This window comes from Lissotriton helveticus, chromosome 7 (genome assembly GCF_964261635.1).
Source record: "Lissotriton helveticus chromosome 7, aLisHel1.1, whole genome shotgun sequence".
Lineage (NCBI taxonomy): Eukaryota > Metazoa > Chordata > Amphibia > Caudata > Salamandridae > Lissotriton > Lissotriton helveticus.
Window position 1 is genome coordinate 1,226,912,147 of NC_136068.1, and position 25,690 is coordinate 1,226,937,836.

Below are 25,690 nucleotides of genomic sequence, written 5' to 3' on the forward strand. Positions count from 1 at the left end.
TTATCTCTCTTGATTTTTCCTTTTTCTATGTGTGTTGCATTCTGCACAACACATAGAAAGAGGAAAAACATGTTTTGTGGTGCAGGAAGGTTTCCCTTTCTTCTCCAAAATAATCATTCCCGCAACACATGCACCCTTGCACCATGGTGTAAAGATGCTGGTGTTGGCGCACGGCAGCCAATTGTGTACCGGCTCAGGGGAAAAATTCGGGAATGAGCTGTATCTGATAGATACAGTGCATTCCTGCCCCTTTCCTTTGCCGTAGGGCAATGCAGCAGGAAGGCCTGCAGCTCTGCCCTCTGGCAAAACCTCATAAATGAGGCCCTCCATGTTCACCATGCAATGACTGGGTTACCAAAGCTCAAATACCTCCAGGAGAAAAGCAGGGCCGGACTGACTACCGGGTGTTTTGGCATGCGGCCAAGCTGGGGGCTGATGTCATTGCGGTGGGGGCTAATTTCATTGATGGAGACCTGCGTGTGCTTCAAAATAAACAAAGCAAAACGAATTTGGATCAGCACACGCAGGTCCCCATCAACGAAATCAGCCCCCAGCTCGGCAGCATGCCAAAACACCAGGTAGCCAGTCCGACCCTGGATAAAAGTGTCTCTTGTAAAGAACGTGGAGCCTTTGAAATACTGCATTTTATAAAATTGCATATCATTAATGCATACACATAGATAATTATGTTAGCTAAACAATAATAAAAATATTACAAACGTATGTAATATCTTACCCAATTCACTTTTACAATTTATCAGAATAACAGCTGATCAAATATACAGCGAGACAGCACTGTGAATAGCTATACATACATATAGAAAAGGATCGGTAATTTCAAGAGGACAGACTTAAAGAATAAGATACTTGGCTGCCGAATTATGTAGTTATATTTTCACAGGGGGCAATAACATCAGAACTAAAAGCACCATAAATCACTACCAATGTCATTAATGAATCATACAAATTAGATGTAGGGTAACTAAATGTGCTAAATAACCGAAACTCTAATCACTTTAAGTTACCACCAAATATATTGTGATTCTCTCTGGGCTACAAGGTCAAAAGTGTTCTCCTGTGCGTGGTCAAGTGACATGAACTTCTTGTCACTTGACCTTGCCAAATGGCAGACTATTGAAAGACTTGGTCAAAAGAACTGGACTACTCTGATTGGTGTAGTTGTACAGTATGAAGATTTGGTTATGCTCATAAGTTGATCAAATTTATCACATAAGCACCTTCTTTTATTCAATCGTTGTGTATTGATGTACTCACACAAGACTTATTGACCTTAACCAATATCATTTACCTCTAACTCATGCTATGCAATTAGTCCTACAGCTGAGAAACACATGAGACCTTTCAACTCCCATATTGCAGAAAGTAAAATAAGTAATCCAAAGCAGGAAAAATCACCAAATTCTGCTGTCCTTTGGTTACATTCGTACAGCGGAGGTCTTTCTTTGAAGCTGGTTTAGTCGTGGTACTGCAGGTTCTATCAATGCGTGTACTGTGATCATGCGGTTTTATGCAGAGAATACACTGACGCAGCATCCTGTATCAATCACCAAGCAGGTACTTGGGATGTGCACATGAGAATAAAAGCAGACTGGTAAAGATACCTCCTCCTGTGTATCTCTTGTTTGTCTGGTGGAGAGACGGAAATGGAGGTGTTGTGTTACAGTCGTGAGGACTCTCTGTGTTAGATACTGGTCAGTAGCTTGTCTTCACTGTTTAATAGTATGTCAAGCTGGTTTTGTTGTGGCGTGCTTTTTTGTGCAGTACAACTTATTTCGTATAGAAAGGAGGTATGTGGTGTCGTTCTTAAATACTTCATACTGGTGATGCTGCAAAACGTTGAGTAGGTTGGTGTTATTTGGTGTTAGTTCCTAGACAGACGTGCACTGATCATGCAACACCATGACCTCATGGTGGGGCTTTCATCATATACTTGTAACGTACCTTGTCCTGTGTATTCTTAATAAATACACTGTACAATGGCATTGGCTTTTAGATATGTTCCAAGCCACCAACTTGGCAAAAGATGTTACTGGTGAATACATGCCAAACAACGAACTACAAATGACAAGCATACACGTCTCTTACTGGACCTGCTCAAAGTAGTCAAAGTTGTGGAATAGTCAACCATGTAGACTTGTATCTCTGGACAACTCTCATCCTTGCCATAATCCTGTGAAGCCAGCATTAAGGAAACATTACTCCTGCATTTCAACTGCAGACCTGTACGAAACAAAAATGAGGATAACAGTTGAGGAGAAGCAATAGGAGCTGCCACCAGAATACAGACCCATTCTACTACTACCAGCTGGCACTTACCATCTACTCGGCATGGCCAGACTTCACAGAAAAACGATAGCTAATGCTGTCATGAGTATGACATTGAATATCATTCTGGCATTGCAAGAGTTATGTTAGCATAGAGTTTTCTTGCAGCTCAAGCAATTACCCTGCTGCTTTCTGTTAGGGACTAGCATGCCTGCCATATGGGCCACGGGATAAAAGGCAACATGTAGATGAGGAAATGTAGCCTAAAAAATGAGTGTCACCATATCGAGAAATTAGATAATGCACCCCAAATTCTTACACAGCATGATCATACTAGAACGAGGTTGGATTCTGGACCTCTTGTTCCACAACACCTCTACTTTCTTCCAATATCTAATGTTTTTACCACTCTGGAACTCCTTGCCCCTGTCTATGAGAGCATGTTGCTCGCTTTCATTCTTCTGCAAACTGTTAAAAACTCGGTTGTTTTGAATCCTCTGGTGATTTCATGGACAGGTAAATGGAGTGTGGTCCTATTACGTGCTGGGCATGGTTCTTGGCTACTGTTGACAACAACACTCAGGAAAGTTTGTTCGGCCATATTTAAAATGGATAAAATCCAAAGCCATTAAAATTCGGGTGTATGACAAAACTCCGCAGGTATTTACCCCACACAACTTTACAACACAGTCAGTACTCCGTGTGTGAGATTATCACATGCTACTTTAGCACGCAAGTTGTTGCAACAAGTTACTTTAGGGGGTGCTGGACTTTGGAATAGTATAAATTATGATTTTAACTCCAGACTATGCAACAGTAGGCAAGGTGTTGGACCTAAAAAACCAAGACTAGTCCAACAGTGCTCCCCTGACAGCAAGTCATTGTATCAGCTTGCATGGTAAAGTAATGCATGGTAACATCGCATATGGGGTTAACTTTGTTGTAGAGGCTTGTAGTAAAGACTACGGGGTAAACGATGTCTCCTTAACCATACAAATGTGACTCAATCACCTCTCGGCTACCTTGCAAGCATACCACAAACTGCTAGAAACTAACTAAGGCTGTGGAACAAAGCTGCCAGAGAAGTGTGGAGATTGTTCATATTCGTTAAACACCTAATTTCTCCACAGAGTGACAAACCCTATTAATGTTCCCCAACAGCAATCCACATGTACTGTAAACAATATGTAAAAACAGACTTCTCAGAAATGCCTTCTGCTTAACCTGGCAGCATATGCTATTGTCTCTTTGCTGTCACTCAGACCCCCTCAGTTAAAAATATCCTCATTACTGTTAGCCATCCAATAAGTCTATATATTATTAGTGTTATATTATTCAATCAGCAATCAGTAGGTAATGGGTATGGGTAGTGTGATAATCAGCTTGACCAAAGGAGTAAATTGTACAGAAATGTTATCTTTCACAAACGGGCACATTCCTACCTTGTCTCTGTAATCACACTTTCATTTAATATTGCTGATTGTAAATGGGGCAAGTCAATGAGTTAAAAGAATAAAAGGCACAATTTTCATTTTACCAAAGCCCTACTTTGAATGATACATAGAAACAAAGGTCCGATAAGGGGAAAAAACCAAAACACAGAGAGATGATTGTATCACTGTCTCCTTAACATGGAGAGATGATTGTATCACTGTCTCCTAACAATTTATGAAATTTAGAACAAAAGCACAGCAAAATCCATTTGAGAAATTGGGGACATTTACAAAGACACTTATACTTCAACTGATTTTGTTTGCAGTTTTTGGAAAACAAGGTAGTTTAAGAACTTCATAGATAGACATTTAAAAAAAGAGAATTTGTGTGCTTATGGCTAAAGTTGGAATTAAAGGATAAGGAAGGTGCTCAGAAGAGGTGCGCGTGAGAGGTTAGAAAGGGGAAAAAATGAAAGGGTTCGGCATTAGTTGTCAGACTTTAACGACGCTTGTATTCAGGTATGGCAGCTGGAGTTCTATTTGATTTTTCGAGACACACACAGAGCATGGTTTGACACAATTTTATCTTTAAAATTATCCCGTTCTTCCAGGGCGCTGATCTCCTTCTCTCATTACAAGCCCTGATGAAGACCCCTTGTTCTGTGTCGGGTTGAAATGTTGACTCCCTTTTAAATTTAGCCTGGATTAATTTTTATAAACCGCCTGTTGGCAATTGTCATTGATCAGCTTTGCCCCTTTGGGATGGAGTTACTATTATATGTATGCATTAAACAGGCTGTTACATGAAGAAATGAATTAATGAAAAGGGTCAGGAGACCTTTCATTTTCTCTCCTCTCTACACTCTTACAAGTACCTCTTCCAAGTACCTTGATTATCCTTTAATTTCAACTTCAGCTATGAGCACACACACTCTCTTGATTTGAATGTCTATGTATGAAGTTCTTAGGTTACCATGTTTTCTACAAATTGCAACTAAAATAAGTTGTAGTATACATTTCTTCGTGGGTGTCACTCACTTCTCCTGATGTAATTGGATTTTGTTGGACTTTTGTTCTAAATTTCATATATTGTTAGGCGACAGTGATACAATCATCTCTCTGTGTTTTGGTTGCTTTCCCCAATCGGGCCTTTGTTTGTTTGTATCATTCATTATCCAGGTCCTTTGGGCTTAATTTGGGTCACCCTATTGTTTGTAAGTAATTTATTTAAATGCTCCTTCCTCACCTGTGGTTTGATTCGAACACTAAGGGGCCAATTCCGATCTCGCTCGGAAGGGCTCCGAACGTGATCTGTCAGGAAAAAGTACGAGCCGTACGTGTGTTTTCCATCCGACTTGTACACCTGTATGTGTGAGCAAGTACGATGCGAGAAACGCAAAATTGCCGACCGAACCGATTCCGGCTCCGAACCGCTCCGTACGTCTCATCCGTAAGCAAACCGTGCCGTGCAATGGAGGCGATTTACGACCGAGCCAGTACGATGCACGATTTGGACAGCAGGATCGAGTCGGAGCATCTGACACGTAAACGCTCCAGGAAGCGGACTTTGGGGGTCTGTGCTGGACCCCACTCCACCCGTAGCCTTAAGAGTCAATCACAGGGGGGGACCCAAGGCTCCCCCTTACACATGAATGTACGGTGCCGGGGGCACAGATGCGTCCCTCCTACAGGGGCCGCCTTTGTGCGCAACGTACTTTTTCATCAATGGGTGTCTATGTACGCGTCGTACAACAGGCTCCCATTAACTTCAATGGGGCTCTAAGCGACCCGTGTCCGTCAGCGCTTGTTCGCATCGTACTCGGGCGTTCGGAGCCCTGGAGCACGAGTAGGTCGGAGAGCCCTCTGGATCAGAGTCGGACAGAGCCTTCTCCCAACGAGATCGAAATTGACCCTAACTATTTGATTGAAACTTGTGGTTAAACAGCGGGGTGAAATGATCTGCCATGAAACGTTTGTCAAACTTAAATAGTGAGTTCAGCAAGCCGTTTGGGCTAGAGGCCCAGCTTGACCTGAGTTTTTAAGGACTTTCTCAACGTGAGTAGTTTGAAGCCAATTTCCTTTAGACCGATTTTCTAAAAGCTCGCTTTTCAGTTGGTTTAAAGCTTGATGGCATTCGTCCGCTGCTGCTTGTTTGTCATACATGTTCAAATGTGCTATCCAATCAGCCTCAGGAGTGTTTGCATTGTGATGTCGAAAAGAGCTGTTTAATATGCTGTTTATTTCTCCTCAAAACTACTTGTGGTTGATTGATTTGCTTGTTTGCAACAGCTTTGACCAGATGCTTGTTTGGTATAATTTATTTTCTGTCCATACTTCCTTTTTGTATTGACGCCTTAACCGTTTGATTTGAAGACTCACATTTTCACCAGCTGTTGATATGTTTCTCTCGAGTCCTCTTATCTCCCTGTGGAGATTCCTTTTTTCCATGTTAACGAGTTGAAGCACCCAGGTGTTTCTTTCCCGGTTCTGTTCTCGTATTTCATATGGTGTGAAGAGAATTTAGAGATGAGAATCATTATCATGTTTTCCAAAATTTGGCATGATACCTGCCAGTTTGTCACTGGCTTAGTTGCCATCAGCTTTTTTACACAATTCATTCATTCAAGTAGGTTTTGGCCATTCGATACTAGCCTTTTACATTTATAAGGGCTTGGGACTTCCATCAGGTTATTACTTGCTGCGGCTCTTTTGGGAAAAATGAGAAGTTCAATAAGCTGGGGACTGTGGTCACTTTCTAATCGAGGGATGATTTGATAACTGGTTAGCATGCTTTGATTCCGGTCGACGCCACAGGTTGGTCTTGTGGTAGGCGGCCATTTAGTGTAAACATTTCTATATTGGCTAGTGGTGAGGCATGAGATTAACCATGACAAAGAATTCTACCATGATTGGTGAATACTAAGGGAATGTTTTTCCTGTTAGATTCAAGTTGTTGTTTTCCTTGAAATGAGCCAGATTGTACTAAGAACATGTTGAAGTCACCTTACAACAAAATGTCGGCTTGCGCATAAGTGAATTGCAGTGATTTTAGCTGGGCGAGTAGGGACTTTTTCTCTGGTTTTTCCTTCAATGTTGGGTGAATGTACACATTGCAGATTAATAATGATTCTTTCTGGTGTTTACGTGAGGATAGAAAGTCCTTGATTTTTCTCTTCCTGACTGGTAGCTTTTTAATTGGCGCAGGAGACAATACTGTTAAAGATTCGGGATATAATGCCAGTTGCGCCTCTTCCTTGATTGGGACTATGGCTCTTTTGTTGTTCTTCCTCGTGGTGGAGCAGTTCCCTAGCTTGATATCCGATCTTGTCCTGTCTGATCTCATCATGGCCGCTATTACCCTTGTTGCGGCCTAGACTTTCTTTGTTTGGACCGGCTCTGTTGTCTGTTCAGTATGATTTCAACTCTGTGTTGTTATTTGCTCTCATACCTTCTCTCAGACCTTCTTGCTCCCATCAGTGAGTCCTACCCACCAAGCTCCCAAGCTTGCAGGGCTTATAGAGCTGTTGACAACTACCACTCCCCTGGCCAGCAGGGGTTTGTGGATAAACCGACTGGCTATAATTCGTCATTGTTACTTGTTCGCTTGGAATCATGGATTCTTAAGACTACCCCGTGTGGTCAACGTGTATCCTGCTACTTTGGCATCCACCACAACTCCTGGCTCAACCTTTCATTCTGTTCGTTTAGACCTTTTAGACCTCTAGTTCTTTCGTCCAGTGCGTTGGGTCCTTTTGTCCTTCCAACGCCCGTTTGACGGGCTTTTTCCAGAGTCGACAAAGTCTGTAGCTATGAGGATTTCCCTTCTGCATGTGGGGCACCCCATGCTGTCTACAGGCTGCTCTCAGTCCGACCTGGGCTACCTCCACAGACTGCACGGGCTCACACTTTGCAGGGGCTGAATACAGCCCCCACACACATCACAACAGAGTACGCACAACCTTGGGCAGCCGGTGCAAGGGCCGACTTAGTGCTCTGTGCTGGCTCTCCACCGGTTGTATGCCGGCTGTACGTCCCCCCATGTCACACTCCTCCTCCACGCCACACGCCTTCTTATCCCTTCACCTTGTCCTCAACTTCTGCTTTGGTCCTTAGGACGGCGGGGGTGCTTTGGGGCTTTTGGAGCTTTAGGACATTTTGGGCTGGGGACATCCGGAACACGCCCGGAACAAGGCACACAGCTGCACTTGTAACTCTCGCCGCTCGCAGCTCCTGCTGCGTGGCTCTGACAGCTCTGCGCCATGCAAATCCGCAGGCTCAATCAGTCTGTAGTCAAGGCAGAATGCAATCAAGCCCAAAGGTGACACCAACTATTCTTTCTGAAATACCACCCAACAGTTTGGGAGAGATAAAAACACTGTTAATGTCTCCGTCCTGAGATGCCTTTATCCACCTTTCAGCTGCTTTGCTATATAAATTGTGAGAAAGATATTGCAGAAGCAGCGTGAAGTCAAAGTTCAATCTCCTTTACGGGTAGCATCTAAAGTCATGGGTCCTCGGCCCATATACTAATGAAAGTAATGAAACACAACCACACACCCACTCATTCACCCATACAGCCACTCAAACACCCATTTACTCACCCATAAACCCATGAAGAAACCCATTCACACACCCATACAGCCAGTCATTTACCCTCTCACTCACCCATAAAACACGTAGGCACCTGCTCACTCACCCACACAGCCACTCATGCATCCTCTCATTCACCAGTTACAGACACTCATACACTCTTTCGATCACTTATACAGCCTCTTACACAGCCACTCACTCACTCATACAGCCACTAACACATCCACACACTCACTCATACAAAAACTCACAGGCCCACTCACTCATCTATACCATCTCTCACATACCCTCTTACTCATCCATGCACCACTTACACACTCATACAGCTACTCACATCCACTTATTCACCCATCGAGCCACACACACTCACACATGGATGCACAAAGTTACACAGACACTCACATGAACTATGTTTTAAAATAGTATCATTCATTAGTAGTACACAAATTAAACAAATGTAACATTTGTGGTACTTTAGTATATATCTTTAACACTCAGAAATCTTTAGAAAACACTCAGAATCACTGAATGATGTCATGAGTGATGTCATTTAAGATGTCATCAGTGATGTCATTGACCAAGTCATGAGTGCTGTAATATATTCGGTTATAATCAGTGCATTGCAGTGGTGTAAGTTATAGTTAGCTCAGGTAACTATAACTGCTGAATTTCTATGGTTTTGTAAGAGTGAAATCTTAGCCTAACTATAACGTATGTCTAGCCTTTGATCTTTTCAGGGAATATAGATAGACAGACAGACAGACAGACAGACAGACAGACAGACAGACAGACGGAAAGACGGATAGACAGACAGACAGACAGACAGATAGATAGATAGATAGATAGATAGATAGATAGATAGATAGATAGATAGATAGATAGATAGATAGATAGATAGATTGATAGATAGATAGATAGATAGATAGATAGATGAATAGATAGATAGATAAATAGATAGATAGATAGATAGATAGATAGATAGACAGATAGATAGATAGATAGATAGATAGATAGATAGATAGATAGATAGATAGATAGATAGATAGATAGATAGATAGATAGATAGATAGATAGATAGATAGATAGATAGATGAATAGATAGATGGATAGATAGATAGATAGATAGATAGATAGATAGATAGATAGATAGATAGATAGATAGATAGATAGATAGATAGATAGATAGATAGATAGATAGATAGATAGATAGATAGATAGATAGATAGATAGGTAGGTAGATAGATAGATAGATAGATAGATAGATAGATAGATAGATAGATAGATAGATAGATAGATAGATAGATAGATAGATAGATAGATAGATAGATAGATATACTGAAAAAACAACGGTTTAAGTTGCATTATAGTTATGTCTGGAAATACAAGTTTTATTTTATGTTTTAAAAAAACTCAGAAATTCACTGAAAAAGCCAAAGGTTAAAGTGATGTTATATTTAGGTGAATATGTCAGTTAAAACATAATATTTTAATCTAAAAATCACATTAAATCACAATGAGATTCACCATTCATAGTTAAATTAAGTAACTATAACTTGCGTTCCTGCCATGAACAATGTTATCATCAGTGATGTTATTTCATGTCAATAATGATATTATCAATGACATAAAAGAGCATGTCATGAATGTTGTAATGTGTGAGGTCATTAGCAGTTTATGTCAGGGGCACAAGTTATAGATACTTGAATTAACTTTACATTTTAAAAAAGCATAGAAATTCACTGAAAAAAATCAAAGGAGGAAGATAGTAAGATTTCAAATTGTTTCACTGAAAAAACGCACTAATAGTCCAGGGCTGTCTGTGACCATACAGGAACCTGCCACCAGTGCCGAAATACAGCAGAAGGAAGCTGGGGCCACACAAGAACTGATGCTCTCTGAAAAGTTGGACAAAGTGCTTGCGTCCATAGAACATTCGAGGGTTTCCATGGAGGAGAGGCTCGACATAATCACTACAGACATTATCCTGCTCAGATATGACCATCACAAACCAGCGGACAAGGTGTTGGATAGTGAGAAAGTAATAGCTTCCATGCAACCCTCAGTCAAGGCACACCAGGAGTGTCTCCAGACCCTAATGGGATGCATGTCAACCATAGAAGATAGAATCGATGACCTTGAATGTTGCTCACCTAGGTGCAACATTTGCGTCCTGGGACTTCCCGAGGGTATTGAAGGGGCGGATCCAGTCGTGTACCTGGAGACATGGACAAAGTCATTTACGCTGGCCACAGACCAGATGCATTTCTTCTCCAACGATAGGGCCCACAGAATGCCAGCCCGCAGACCCCCTCCAAGACACCCCTTTGCCCAATGCTGGCGAAATTCGTACACTTTAGAGACCGAGACGCAGTTCTCAAGGCAGCATCCAAGTGGAAAACATATAAATAATGCTTCTTCCAGACCAGTGCAGCGTCAAAGAGCCACAATCCTCGAGGTCAAACGTCACCTACGGATGGAGGGCATTCAATAGGTGTTAGAATAGTAAATCGTACTATTTCTTAGGTTATAGCGCCATCCAGCGCAAGTCATTGTAACGACTTGCGTTGTAATACCCGCGATGTAAAGGCATTGCGATGCAATGCCCGCGTGGTACTGGATGTGTCCCGCCTGAAGCACCCAATCCATCAATTAATCAATAGATTTGTAAAGCGCGCTGCTCACCCGCTAGGGTCTCAAGGCGCTCGGGGGAGGGGGTGTCGCTACTGCTCGAACAGCCAGGTCTTGAGTTGCTTCCTGAAGGAGAGATGATCCTGGGTCAGCCGTAGGTGGCTGGGGAGGGAGTTCCATGTCTTGGCCGCCAGGTAGGAGAAGGATCTTCCTCCGGCGGTGGATCTGCGAATTCGTGGGACGGTGGCGAGGGCGAGGCTGGCGGATCGGAGCTGGCGGGTGGGTGAGTAGAATGCGAGGCGGCTGTTTAGGTATTTGGGGCCCTTGTCGTGGAGAGCCTTGTGTGCGTGGGTGAAGAGTCTGAACGTGATCCTCTTGCTGACGGGGAGCCAGTGCAGGTCTCTCAGGTGGTCAGAGATATGCCGTGATGGGGGATGTCTAGGATGAGTCGTGCAGATGCGTTCTGTATGCGCTGCAGTCTTTTCTGGAGTTTGGCTGTGGTTCCAGCATAGAGGGTGTTCCCTTAGTCCAGTCGGCTGGTGACGAGGGCCTGGGTGACCGTCTTCCTGGTTTAGGCGGGAATCCACCGGAACATGCGCAGGGTGTTGAAGCAGGATGATGAGACGGCGTTGACTTGCTTGGACATCGTGAGGCAGGAGTCCAGGATGAAGCCCAGGTTGCGTGCATGGTCCGTTGGCTTGGGGGCAATGCCCAGGGCAGGGGGCCACCAGGAGTCGTCCCAGGCAGAGGGGGATGATCCCAGGATGAGGACTTCCGTCTTGAGTTCAGTTTCAGACGGCTGAGCTTCATCCATTCCGCGACGTCTTTCATTCCTTCCTGGAGGCTGGCTCTGGCGGTGGCAGGGTCGTTGGAGAGGGAGAGGATTAGCTGGGTGTTGTCGGCATAGGAGATGATGTTTAGGTTGTGTTGGCGTGCGATGGCTGCAAAGGGGCTCATGTAGACGTTGAAGAGGGTGGGGCTGAGCGAGGAACCTTGCGGAACGCCACAGATGACTTCGGTGGCCGCGGATGGGAACGGGGGAGGCGGACTCTCTGGGTTCTTCCGGCGAGGAACGAGATGATCCACTCCAAGTCCGTTCCTTGGATTCCGGTGTTGCTGAGGCGTTGTGTCAGGGTGCGGTGGCATACGGTGTCGAAGGCTGCTGAGAGGTCCAGGAGGATGAGTGCCGCTGTTTCCCCGTTGTCGAGCAGGGCCCTGATGTCGTCGGTAGCTGCGATGAGGGCGGTCTCGGTGCTGTGGTTTGCTCGGAAACCAGACTGCGAGGGGTCGAGGGATCCGTTTGTCTCGAGGAAGGCGGAGAGTTCTTTTTTGACGATCTTCTCGATGACTGTGGCAGGAAAGGGGAGGAGCGAGATGGAGCGGAAGTTCTTGAGGTCCGTGGGGTATGCGATGGGTTTCTTCAGGAGGGCGCTGAGCTTGGCATGTTTCCAGCTCTCCGGGAAGGTGGCGAATGCGAAGGAGCTGTTAATGATGTCCCGGAGTTGGGGTGCGATGATGGAGTCGGCTTTGTTGAAGATGTGGTGAGGACAGGGGTCGGTTGGGGAGCCGGAGTGGATGGTGTTCATCGTGCGGGTGGTGTCTTCGGTGCTGACTGGGGTCCAGTTGCAGAGGGTGGTGGTCGGGGGTGCTGGTTCGGTGGTTGGGTGCGTGGTCTGTGCGCTGAAGCTGTTGTGTATGTCGGCGATCTTGCGGTGAAAGAATGAGGCGAGTGAATCGCAGAGGTCTTGCGAGGTTGTGATGTCGTTGTTGCAGGCGCTGGGGTTGGAGAGCTCTTTAACGATGCTGAAGAGTTCCTTGCTGTTGTGGGTTTTGGTGTCCAGACGTTCTTTGAATGTTGTCTTTTTTGTGGTGCGGATCAGCTGGTGGTGTTTGCGGGTGGCGTTCTTGAGGGCTGTCATGTTTTCTGTTGTCTGGTCGTGGCGCCAGGCTTTCTCGAGGGTGCTGCAGGTTTTCTTGGAGTTTTTGAGGTCGGTGGTGAACCAAGAAAGCTTTCTTGCTGCTGGGTCTGCTGGGAGGGTTCTTCAGTGGTGCGAGGTAATCGGCGCAGTTGGTGAGCCACTGTGTGAGGTTGCGGGCTGCTTCGTTGGGGTACCTCGTGTTGGTGGGAGGGTTCTGGCTGAAGGAGGTGGTGAAATGGCCGGCGGTGATCTTGCTCCAGATTCTGCGGGGAACCTGTTGCGGGTGGTGGTGGGTCATGGTTCTCCTCAAGTTGAAGTGGACGCAGCTGTGATCTTTCCAGTGAAGTCCGGTGGAGTGGCTGAAGGAGATGTGCTTCCTGGAGGAGAAGATGGGGTCAAGCGTGTGACCGGCGTAGTGAGTGGGGGTGTTCACCAGTTGCTTGAGTCCGAGGTTGGCGAGGTTGTCCAGGAGGGCGGCGGTGTTGCTGTTGCTGTCATTGTTGTTTTCCAGGTGGAAGTTGAGGTCCCCTAGGAGGATGTAGTCTGAGGAGGTAAGGGCGTGCTGGCTGATGAAGTCTGCAATGGTTTTGCTGAATTGTGTGCGTGGTCCCGGGGGTCTGTAGATGAGAGTGCCTCTGAGGGTGGTCTTGGGGTCGGTGTGTATCTGGAAGTGGTGCTCGGCGGCGGTGATGGTGTCGTCGGAGTTGGTCTTGATTCGGATGGTGTTTCTGTGGACGATGGCGATGCCTCCTCCGGTTTGGTTGACGCGGTCCTTCCGGGTGATTTTGTAGCCCTCCGGGATGGCTATGGCGATATCGGGGGCTGAGGAGGCGTTCATCTAGGTTTCTGTGAGGAAGGCGACGTCTGGTGATGTTGTGTCGAGGAGGTTCCAGAGTTCGACGGCGTGTCTGTGGACAGAGCGGGTGTTGAGCCGGATGCACTTGAGATGAGTGTTGCTGGTGTCTGGCTTGGCGGGAGCGGTGCAGGTTCGGAGGCAGGTGAATTTGCAGGCTTGGCAGGTGAAGGGTCCGTGGGTGCGTTTCGGGGTGGCTCGGTAGTAGACAGTGTTCCGGCCGGTGTTGAGTGCGTGGAGGGTGGTGGCGTTGTAAGTCCGTCGTGTGGTCTGGCATCCTCGGGGGGCAGGGGTCCTGGCGCTGGGTGTGGTCCAGGCACGGACGGGCGCAGACGGGCTAGCCTTTGGCGCGCCCGCTGCGCGGCCTCCATATGAGGGCAGAGGGAGGGAGGAGCAGCTGGGAGGTGGGAGCGATGCGGCCAATGGGAGAGAAGGGGGCGGGGCCACAGGGGCTCAACGGCGAGGGAGAGCCCGGGGGAAAAAAAAAACTCAGGGAAAAAACGGCGGGAGAAAGACGGCGGGAGAGGGACAGCAGGGCTCAGGGATACAGAAGCAAACACAGGGGCACAAAATGAGAAAAATAAAGCAGAGTGGCACAGAGGCCGGTGCAGGGGTACAGAAAAAAGAAAGGGGGCGAGCAGTCAGGTGCCAAAAAGCGTCAGCGGAGGTTCAGACCACAGGGGGCTGTGAGGCGGATGGGGAGAGTGACCTGCCTGGTGACAGGGCCAGAGGTCGCTCCCACGAGTGAACGAAAAGGCCAACAGAAGCCATAAGACCCAACGCGGCTACAGGCACAGCCTGAAACGTCAAGGCAGCAAAGCTAATGTTTGCGCAGGTACCCAGCTCCTGGGGTCCCCAGACCTGTAGCAGATCATAGCAGAGAGAAGAAGGGCCCTGAAGGTGGCCGCGGTGTCCGCCCGTCTTCGCCAGCTACAGGCTCAGACAGTGGCCCACATATCTTCCCATCAGCGGAGGAGGAAGGCAGCGAAGAGACGCTCTCCCGTGAGAACTCAATGACTCTGCTGCTGATCACACCACATACTGCCAATACACTGATTTGGCCAGAAACAGGCAGAATATGTGTGCCGGGTACCCCTGAAAGTAAGGCTATTAGGTAGTGTATGGTAGATGGTGTGCCAAACATCACAGCTAGTGACTCCCTACATATCACTAGGCTATTGAGCGCGAGATGATCCTACAAGTGCCCTGGGTGAGAGCCACCCAGCAGCTGCAAGATGGCACCCCTACAATTTTCCGCAGTTCTCTTCAAGCACTAACACAAGTTTGGACGTATCGCCGTTTGCGATAGGTCCCCAGTATTGTGATTACTCCCCATACCCATTGTCCTCCCACCCTAAGTTGTTACCCCCAACACTGTACATGCACATGCACAGGGACAAGAAGCTATGTCCAAGGCTGGACAACCGGATCGGGCGGCAATCTACGCCGTGACATGGAGCCTGGCAACCCCCTCCCCAGGGTTGCGCATATCGTATCATGGCACATAAGGGACATATCACCATCCTCATCCTGAATGTGCGCAGCATGCACACTGCACGCATGCGTGATGCGGCATATGCATATATAAAGAGACAGAACGCACAAATTGCGCTGCTACAAGAAACCCATTTGGCAGCAAATGAGTTAGACAAACTGCGCATACATTGGCACGTGATACTGTGCGATATGATTTACTCTGACTATGCGCGGTGGACCCTTATATGGATACACCCAGGAATCCCATTTCAGGAGCTATCCAGAACAGTTGACAAGGTGGGCCGCTATGCACTCCTGCACAGGTTGTTAGACGGTCAATAAGTAGTTCTAGGAAGCATCTAAGCACCGAACACAGATCAGGGAGCATTTTGGGACCCACTCTCGCACCCCCTGAGTACATATACCCAGGCCCTATGGATATTTGGAGGAGACTATAATTGTGTACAGAACACCCTCCTTGATAGACCCTACCTGACACACTCGGCATCGCCCATACCAGTTCAGACCAAACAATTTGCAGCCTGGGCAACATGCTGGGCTCTAACTGACGAATGGCGATCCAAATCCCGGATCTCCAACTCTATTTGTTCCACTCCATTCAGCATGACCTAAGGGTTCGCCTGGATTGTTTCCTCTGCTCCTCCCCCATCTTGCCCAAGATACAGGAGGCAGAATATTTAGGTAGAGTTCTATCTGACCATGATGCACACATGATCACCTTAGTGTGGCAACCACCCAGGCCCCCGGTCCTCACCTGGCGCCTACCAAAAGAGTGCCTCCAAGATTCCATATTCTGGCAAACGCAAGAGGCACACATACGAGGCTACTTTGCAGAGAACGCGCACACAGTGTAAACCCGAGCAATGGAATGGAACGCGTTTAAGGTCGTGATAAGGGGTACGTGTATACAGCACATTTCAGGGGTGCGTAAAACCTTAGAGCGCAGCATACTAGAGAAAGAGCATGCACTAGCTACATTAACACAGGCAGTGGATAGGGAGGAGGCCACTTTAATACAGGTGATGGAAGCTAAAACCGCATACACGGAGGTGCTTGCAGACCTACGCAGATATAATTTTAGAGCACACGCCATAACGATGCATAAGGAAGGTAACAGAGCAGGCGCACTGTTGGCCTGGTTAGTGAAACAAGACACTACCCTCCCACCGATCACGGCATTCCGCGACACAGAAACATCCTTTACAACGCGGCGTTTACACCGCGAGTCCTTTACTACGCAGCTATTACAACGCAAGTCATTACTACGACTTGCGCTGGATGGCGCTCTTGCTTAAGGAATAGTTCGATTTTCTATTCAAACATCTTCCCTACTGTTACGTGGGCTAGAGTTGGAATAGAAAATTAAACTATTCGACAATCCAGCGCCCTCCAACGCAAGTCGTTGTAACGACTTGCGTCGTGAAAACTGCGTTGTCAAGTACCGCGATCAAAATGATCGTGTTGTACTGACATACATCCGTACACTCGCAGGCCTCCATTATGGCAGTATTTCAGCAATATTACACATAGCTGTATGCAGCCTCTGCCGCGACAGACTCAGAAGCTCTCCTCTGTTTTTTCAGTACACTTCCTATGCCCCACATAGCGCAGGTGACCTGACAAGAATTGGACAGGGTGATCACAGCGTCAGACGTTACGCAGGCATCGCACGTGTTAGCCACTTGCAAGGCGCCTGGCCTAGAAGGACTTCTTCTGAAATTCTGCTGCGTCTTCTCTACTCAGTCGGTGCCACAGCTAGTGAAGCTATACCAGTCAGTGTTAGATGAGGACCAACCGCAGAATTGGTAATAGTCTCCCTACCCAACATGTGGGATCCTATTGCCATATAGCCCTGCTGTCAGCAGACTATAAGATATTCGGGAAGATACTGGCGGAAAGATACGCCACAATACTTCCAACTGTGATACACCCGGATCAGTGTGGGTTTGTACCAGGCAGGAACACCTCCTACAACATAAGATGCCGATTCCATGTCCAGGGCCGGGTTCATAATTATTTTTCACGCGTGGCGTTCCTGGTCCTGGACCTCGAAAAGGCCTTCGACACCCTGAGTTGGCCCTATCTCCTTCTGGACCTGTGGCGGATGGGAGTGGGACCTCGTTTGCTAGCATACACTAAACTCATTTACACTAGGACGATGTCCAGAGTGAAGCTAGGGCCCTAAATTTCAACATCCTTCCCAATCCTTAGGGGCACAAGACACGGGTGCCGCGCTCCCCTTTGCTCTTTGCGATGGCTATGGCGCCACTTGCAATCCGCCTCCGAAGAGAGGGAATGGGGTGGGGCATCCCAATAACGGGCACGATCCACGCGGAGTCATTATACGCTGATGATGTTCTCATCTACGTCTGTGACATCACGTCAGACCTCACCCCTATCCTGGATACTCTGTGGGACTTTGAAGGAGTGGCAGTACTGAAAGTTAACTGGGATAAGTCAACAAGCTATCCACTCTCAGTCGACCTTCCTCCCCAACAGCTGCTAACAAATGGGCAACATATTTCATGGAGCTCCCGTACTGTCCGTTACCTAGGTATACGGCTTTACCACATGTCACAAGACGTATAGGAAGGTAATTACGGCAGTGCCCTAGCCGGAGCTCAGGCATCAGTCAAATTCTGGAAAGATCTCCCTGTAGCCCGCATTGGGAAAATCGCAGTGGCCAAAATGATATTGGTCCCTCGGATATTTTATCTTTTCGCCAATATCCCACTGATTTCCGCCTGTCCATTCTTCCGCAAGTTGGATGCCCTGCTGGTGTCCCTCATCTGGGGCACAGGCCGTAGATGAATAGCCCTAACCAAACTACAGCTGCCCATGGACAAAAGGGTGCTGGGTGCTCCCTCTTTTGAGGTGTACTTTCTGGTGACCCAGCTGCAATGGGTGTTGGGGTGGACCGCAGGCCGAGCATTGAAGGAGATGCACACTATGGTTGGACCAATCCCAGCCCCAGTTATACACTGCATGATACTACCAGGTGCCGAGCATATACCGGACTGTCCACTCCAACTAACAGTCACACAAGCATGTCTGAAGCGCAGTCACAAAATGTGCCGAAATGCCCCCCCACTCTCCCATACAGCCACTGGTGGGTTTTCCTAGAGGCCGATCTCATTTCAGGCACCCACTTCTACACACCACACTATCTTGCAGATGGGTGCAGGACGTCATTTAGTAACATGGCTGTACAAAGCGGTGCAAGAGTTAGGTGCAATCACTTTAGCCCCTCTGCATGAAAAATGGGAAGTGGAATTCCAACGGCCCCTCCATGATAAAGAGTGGGAATGTGCCCTTGAGTTCCTGAAAAAGGTATCCCACAACTACCGTTTCAAAAACATACAATACCGCACATTACACCGTGCATATCTAACCCCCGAAGAACCCGGGGCCTCCTTATTCCACATGTTCTGGGAATGTCCGGCACTTCGCACATATTGGGCCATGGTACATGCAACACTGCTAGAGATAACTGGGCATGGGGGTCTTAATACATGGGAAGTCTGCACGCTAGGCATAAGCAAAAGCCGGAAGCGTCAAAAAGGGGAGTCGCGCTTTGCCTCCCTGTCGATCCTCCTGGTGAAGAGAGGAATAGCCATGTATTGGAGGGCGCCGGAGGGGTCTTCAACTGAGGCATGGTGGGTGCGGTTACAACGTGGGGTGCTTAGATCATAAGAAATTCAAGGCACACGCAAACATCACATCTCCATGCAATGGGCAAGTCTACTACATTACTAAATAACATATGGTGAAAAAGGGTCACAGGGAATTGTTTAAAGACCAAACCAGGATGAAATCCCCAAACAATCTATCTCATCACAAAAGACAACCTGGGGGTCTAAAAGGGAGCTAATTAATGATCCCTAAGTACACTCAACTCCTATAGAAGTGAGCAAGTGTGTGAGGTACTAGACCAAGCTTAATACCTGAAATAGAAATGGAAATGCAATCTCACAGTTCTATGATCCACTGCGATTGTTTGAACAGACCCATACAGAGCAAAATAGGATTTCCATCAACATAGTGTGTAGATCAAATATTTATCATTTGGTCCTCCTAATCTGGCTGGCGTGTCTCTTGATCAGTAAGACCATGCCATGCCTCAGACTCGTCAGGGTCAAGCCCTCAATCACTGTGACGACCATAGAGCTATGATTTAGATGGGAAATAGTGCAGTGCAAAAAGGAAAAAGTGGTGTAGATTAAAAAAGGATAGAGAAACAATAAGAACAAACTTTAATCAGCATTGTTCTCTCCCTCATTAAAACCAAGCAGGTGAAGCAGTTTAACCAAATAGCTGCTTATCAATAGGCCAACATGTTTCAACCAAACTGGACTAATTCCAAAGGCTTTCGTCAGGGCCACAGTTCTAAATACTCGCTACTGCATTTCAATAGTGCAACACAAAAAGGATATCAGTGTGCAAACAAAGATAGATTTTCCTCTGTATCAACTTGGCATATCGGCCATCTGTGTGGAACAAACAACACAAAAAAATTAATCATAACGGAGGAAGTAGAACCATAACTAGCCTCCAAACAGTGAGTTCAAAATTAGATCATACTCACCCGCGTTGTACAGGGAGTGTGCCTCACCTCTCCTGGAAACCTAGCTCAGGAATAGAAGGAGGTCCCGCTCTACAAAAGGTAAGGAGGGGGTGTAAGTGAAGAGGAGTGGGAAGACCAACTTGTACTATCCTTGCCTCTACGACTACGCTCACCCCTACTTGATCCAAACCTCTTGGAGGACAGTTAAAAAGTCTTAGAAAAACGGGGACAGACCAGGTTACAAGACCACCTGAGTGACCAGATATGCCTCTCCCAATTTAACTACCAGCTTTAGTAGTAAGGTCCCAATCCTTTAGAGAGGAAGGATAACTATTACTGCCAGTTCAATAAAGATTAGAAAGCCCTTGGTGCTGTGGACTGACCTGTCCGTCGCGACCCCTTTTCGCTCATCTGAGCTCAGTGGGAGGCAAAGCACACTCGTATCTTCCTGAGCAAGTACTGAAAAGAACAGGAAGTGGGCGGAGCTACCAACATCGGTGTCGATTGTTGTAAGACCGCTTGGCCTTCAATAACGTAGTGACTATCATGTAATCAGCTGCCAGTATTATAAAAGCGAAGCCGGTATCAGCTTACCAACGTGGTCGGTATAAAAGTTTCAGTCTTAACCATAGTTCGTTTGGTAGCGTAGTCCCGCGAGATGTGAAACCGGGACTACCGAATGACGTCATCCGTCCTGTCAGTGTAGTTCAAAAGACTACCCACATCAAAGCAAAATTACCGCACAGCAACGAAGCCCTAATTCACAGGATACTCACTCAGATGTATACGGTTGTTTTTGACGGATAAAACTTTCCTCAAAGATTGGTCTCTAATTGCGTGGCGGTGCACCCGCGATTGGCTGATTTTAATCATTAGCACAGCCAAGAGGGTGGCCGACCAAATTATTGTCTAAATACAAGTTATAGAGGCAGGAATTAGAGCTACAGTTACATCGGCTCTATTTAAAAAACAACAAGAGGAATCTAACAAAACTAACAATGAGTTTAGGGTACCTATTCTACAGGCTAAGATTGACAAATTTAAGAAAGATCTCTCTAAATTTAAGTTTGAAACTGTATACCCATATACCAGTGATTCCTATAAGGCACCTGAATTTAGGAACAATGGTAAGAAGTATGGTTCTAACTATTCCGGTTCCAGCTCGGGATCTGAGAGTGACCCAGACTCCAATGATTTTCCACCACCTACGTTGAGGGGGAGAGGCCGTTCCCAAAGATCCCAGAATTATAGGGGCCAGAATCCTGGTCAATTACAACCATGGTGGCCACCAACACCTTGAGGACATATGGCGCCTCCACAATACCCTTTCCCCATCAATCCAGGCCCTTTTCCTGGATACCAACCAAACTATGGTAATCAGTCTTTTTTAGCGTCTGGCCCACGACGCCCCAGAGGAAAAAGAAGAAATGCACAGGCCCAAATACATTGGGAAGATCCAACAGGGCCACATGCAGGTACCCGGAGCCAGACGAGGAGAAACCCAGCCCAGACAGAGAACGAATAACACCAAGTTTGGTGGTTAATCTGAGTCACAAAGTCCTCACAGAACATGAAGAAATTGTTCTTAATAAAGGATTGGGATTTGTGATTACCACCGCTGGGGACCCCTTTCAGATTCATGTTGAACTGGCTCAATTTTTCCGTAAACTGCGATTGCACTATTTCTTCCGGCACCAAGACACTACAGAAACAACCACAATTGATGGGAATACTGGTCTTAGGAAGAAGTCAACTTTCCAACCATTCATTTATCAGGTACCTTCTCAGGTAGCGACATTTGAGCAGGCTGTGAAAGATGATATTCACAGGTTACTGAGTTCTCCTAGGAATGATTTTAAAAACGTATCCAGGGTTGAAAATCAAGCGCTCCAAGCTCTTACACAGGACTGCTCAATTACAATAAAGCCCACGGATAAGGGTGGCTCGATAGTAATTCAAGATACTGAAGACTACAGAGCCGAGTGTCTACGACAATTACATGTCGAAACATCATATGAGATACTCACCACAGATCCCACAGAGAGACTGTCCTTGGAGATTAATACTCTGATAGAAGAGGTCTTGAGTGAAGGCTGGATTACGAACCACGAAGCCAAGTTCTTGGCTATTGCTCACCCCTCAATGCCTTATTTTTACACTTTGCCTAAAGTGCATAAGGTCCAGAGACCACCTCCTGGAAGGCCAATAATTAACGGTGGGCGGCCAGCTACGCTCCGTGCACGGAGTGCGCATAGTGCCGTCTCCTACGCATTTTGCGTAGCGGGCGTAGCCAGGCGGCACTACGCGCGCTCCGCAGACCGTGCGTAGCCGGCCGCCACCCGCCTCCCTCCCGCCCTCCCTAAATATTTAAATAAAAGGATTGAAAGGTTTTAAAAACACTTACCTTGTCCGCCGCGTCCCCGGGGCTCCCTCTCCCGTCCCTGGATTCGCGCCGCCGCCATTTCGGATACTAATGCGCATGCGCGGGCACCCGCGCATGCGCATTTCTCATGAGAAATGCGCATGCGCGGACACCCGCGCATGCGCATTAGTATCCGAAATGGCGGCGGCGCGAATCCAGGGACGGGAGAGGGAGCCCCGGGGACGCGGCGGACAAGGTAAGTGTTTTTAAAACCTTTCAATCCTTTTATTTAAATATTTAGGGAGGCGGGCGGCGCGTAGTGGGGCTACGCGGAGTGCGCGGGTGGGCGTAGTTTTGCGCCCACTTCGCGTAGCTCCGCGGAGCCCCACTCCGCACACTACACCCAGGGTTACCAATAATATCTGGCCATGGCTCTCTTCTTGAGTCACTATCGGCATTTGTGGACCACTTTCTCAGACCTATTGTTGAGAGAATGCCTATGTATCTTAAAGACACAACGGATGTCCTGAGAGCTCTACCTGATATTGAGTACAACAAGGAGGCAGACTATCTGGTCTCGTTTGACGTTGAGTCGCTATATATGTCGATTCCGCAGGACGAGACCCTAGATACTATCAGGTACATTCTAAGTCATACTGAACTGAATTCTATCACTCCAGTGTCCTTCATCATGTCTCTGGCCAAGCTAGCCATGAAAGACAACTTCTTTAGATTTGAGGACAAGCTGACTCCCGGGAAGTGCCCAGTAACTTAACTATCTTCGAAGAGGCCTACTATGTCAGAGCCCTAATGTGTTACAGGCCGATTTAGCTAATACCTCGGCCTGTCTCCTCTTTTGTCTTTCTAGCCAGCCAGGCATAAACCCCAGTGGGAAACCAGTCACACCCATAAGAGGTTTTCAGTGACCACAGAGAAAGGGTTGCTCGTTTTGCTAGCTACATTTCAAGGGTGAGCACAGGAGCATTGCACAGGGGAAGATAGGTCCTGCCATGTCGGATTTAGAAGGAGAGGGGCATTGTGGGATTGTTTGGAGCAGGCCATGCAGGAACTGCTGCAAAGTGAGTAGGGTTACTCCTGGGAACTTTTCCCTAATGGTTAGGCAGGACCCAGGAGTCACCCCCACCCATAGACTAGTGCCAGGCATAAATTTGGCATCCACAGGCACCCTCTGCACATCACCACTGGACCTGTGGAAGTTTTTTTTTAAACTGCACCTGCTGTTGAGACCTGTGAACCCTAATGGCTGGGCCTGCTCAGATGCGTACCCAGGACCAAGTTGTGGACTCTGTTATGGACTCCAAGTGTCAGTTGGCTGACCTCCTGTTAAGCTAAAGGGACACAAACTCTGACCAAAGCCCACTTCCTGAAGAGCCCAGCTATACAGTGTCAATTGGATCCTGCCCTGGACCCTGCTGGTCGCTTCTTCTTGGAGTGAGTTCTGACTCTTGTTCTGATGTCCTAAAATCCTTGGCTGGCCTCAGAGTGTTCTCCTACTGCCAAAACCTAAAAGCTGGGAGTTAGAAACAGTTTTCAAAATGTTTATCTGTAGTCATAGGACCTGGACTTTCCTGCCACTCATCTACTTATGTTGTGTCACCCATGGGGTTGGCTTCTTGCAGCTTGTGCTGCATTATTCTCAGCCACAGCAATTCCCACTCAGAGGCCAGTTGTCAACAGGCATCCGACAGAAGTAGACTTCTGAAGGTAGAAATCTTCAACAACCCCAATGACGAGCAGCATCAGATCGACAACTTCTTGTGTGCGAACTCTGGACTTTTTCAGCTATAAGCCGGCTTCAATGAGGCCTCATCATTAGCCAACCCATCGCCGACTAGACCGCCTTCGGATCCAGGCAATAGGCTTGCCCACAGAGGACCCTACCTTGGTAAAAAATCTTTAAATGTGAAGCTAACTTTTCGATGAGAATGAGCCTGATCCTTGTATTTGGCCCATGTCCTTTGCAATCGTCCTTAAAACTTACCTATGTACCGGTCTAGCACAACCAGTTGCCCTCAGTTGGCGCTTTGCCTTATTTGGCGCTATTTCTTTTTAATTTTAATTTACATATCCTGTTCGCCTTATTGAATTTTTGTAGGTTGATGTATTTTTTCTCATTAAAATATTCTTTATTTTTATAAATTGGAGTGGGATTTTATTATGCTATCTTTTTTACTTTTAACTGTCTCTGTACTGCTAAATCCTTTCCACATTTTCGTAAGATATGTGTGTCTGCTCTGTTCAATAGCTACCAGGGGTTGCGCTTAGGTTTAAACTAGTGAAACCTTTACTGGACCTAACAAGAATAGTGATATTATTACTTGTGGTGGACTACAATCCACCGCAACTAATAATACGCTTACTCACAACTATGAAACTGGTAAGTATAATTTTTACATACTAGAATGGAAACTGTGTAATTTATTATTGAGAAAAGGTTAAATGTTTATTCAACTTTCCTGTATTAGTTAAATGTAAAGACGTGTTACTATGACGAAAATACTTAAACAATCGAATTATAAACAATGCATCGGTGCTGTGTAATTATTGAGCAATAAAAAGCACCAATAAAGATGAACATGGTTATAATTTGTGTTCATAATTAGTTGTTCTGGGCTAAGGCATTTTTAGGAGAGGCTTTGAGGTGAGTGGTTAGAGGCAATTCACTCCAAGGGTAAATTATACTGTTCATCAGTGCCACAGAGACTGCCCACAAGTTATGCACAGTGTTATGCACAACAATAACACACAGAGTACATTTTTCCTCGCAGTGAATTGCCAGTGAGTATTACCTTTTAGTGGCTAATAAAGTATATTAATCTTTCTGTAGAATTCAACGACTATTATAAATCTGTGACTTTCTTTAACCTGTCACTGCATTCGTGTTTTCGAATTCTTCTGCCAGGAGTAAATTATGTAAGGACTCCCAACATGTTCAGTCAGGCGTCATCTCTGTGGCATGCGCTGTCTAAGTCATTTAAGCTCCAAAGGGCAACCATAGATACACGAAGATGCTATGGAGATGGATTTCCAGCTAGGATATTGACAAATTAAGACCCAAATAATGTTCTGCTTACTTGAAGCAACAAATATTCAATTTTTAGAATGCATAAATGTATACATCTTATCGACATAACATATATAATATAACTCAACATAGGATCTGTGCCACAGAGTGAACTTAAATCAGTGCTTTGTGAAGTAATGAGCTCTACCACAATCTAAGAGAGGCATGTCATGCTGCTGGGAGTTGGAGCAACGGTACAGTCCATGGATGGCTTTCTCTCCATGAGTGTTAAATATGCGTTTGACAAGGATGGGTTGGAAGCAACTTCTTCCACAGTGTCTGCGCCATGTTAAATATTGAGTTTTTAATATCAACCTGCACCTATATCTACTCCACATTATCGACTGCCAACATACTATGAAGTTAAGAATATGAAACGTATTCTACCCATATACGCTTAACATGGCGATATCCTAGTAATCATCGAAATTCTGGAGTTTATGTACGTGCAGATTAGCATTATAACAGCTTGC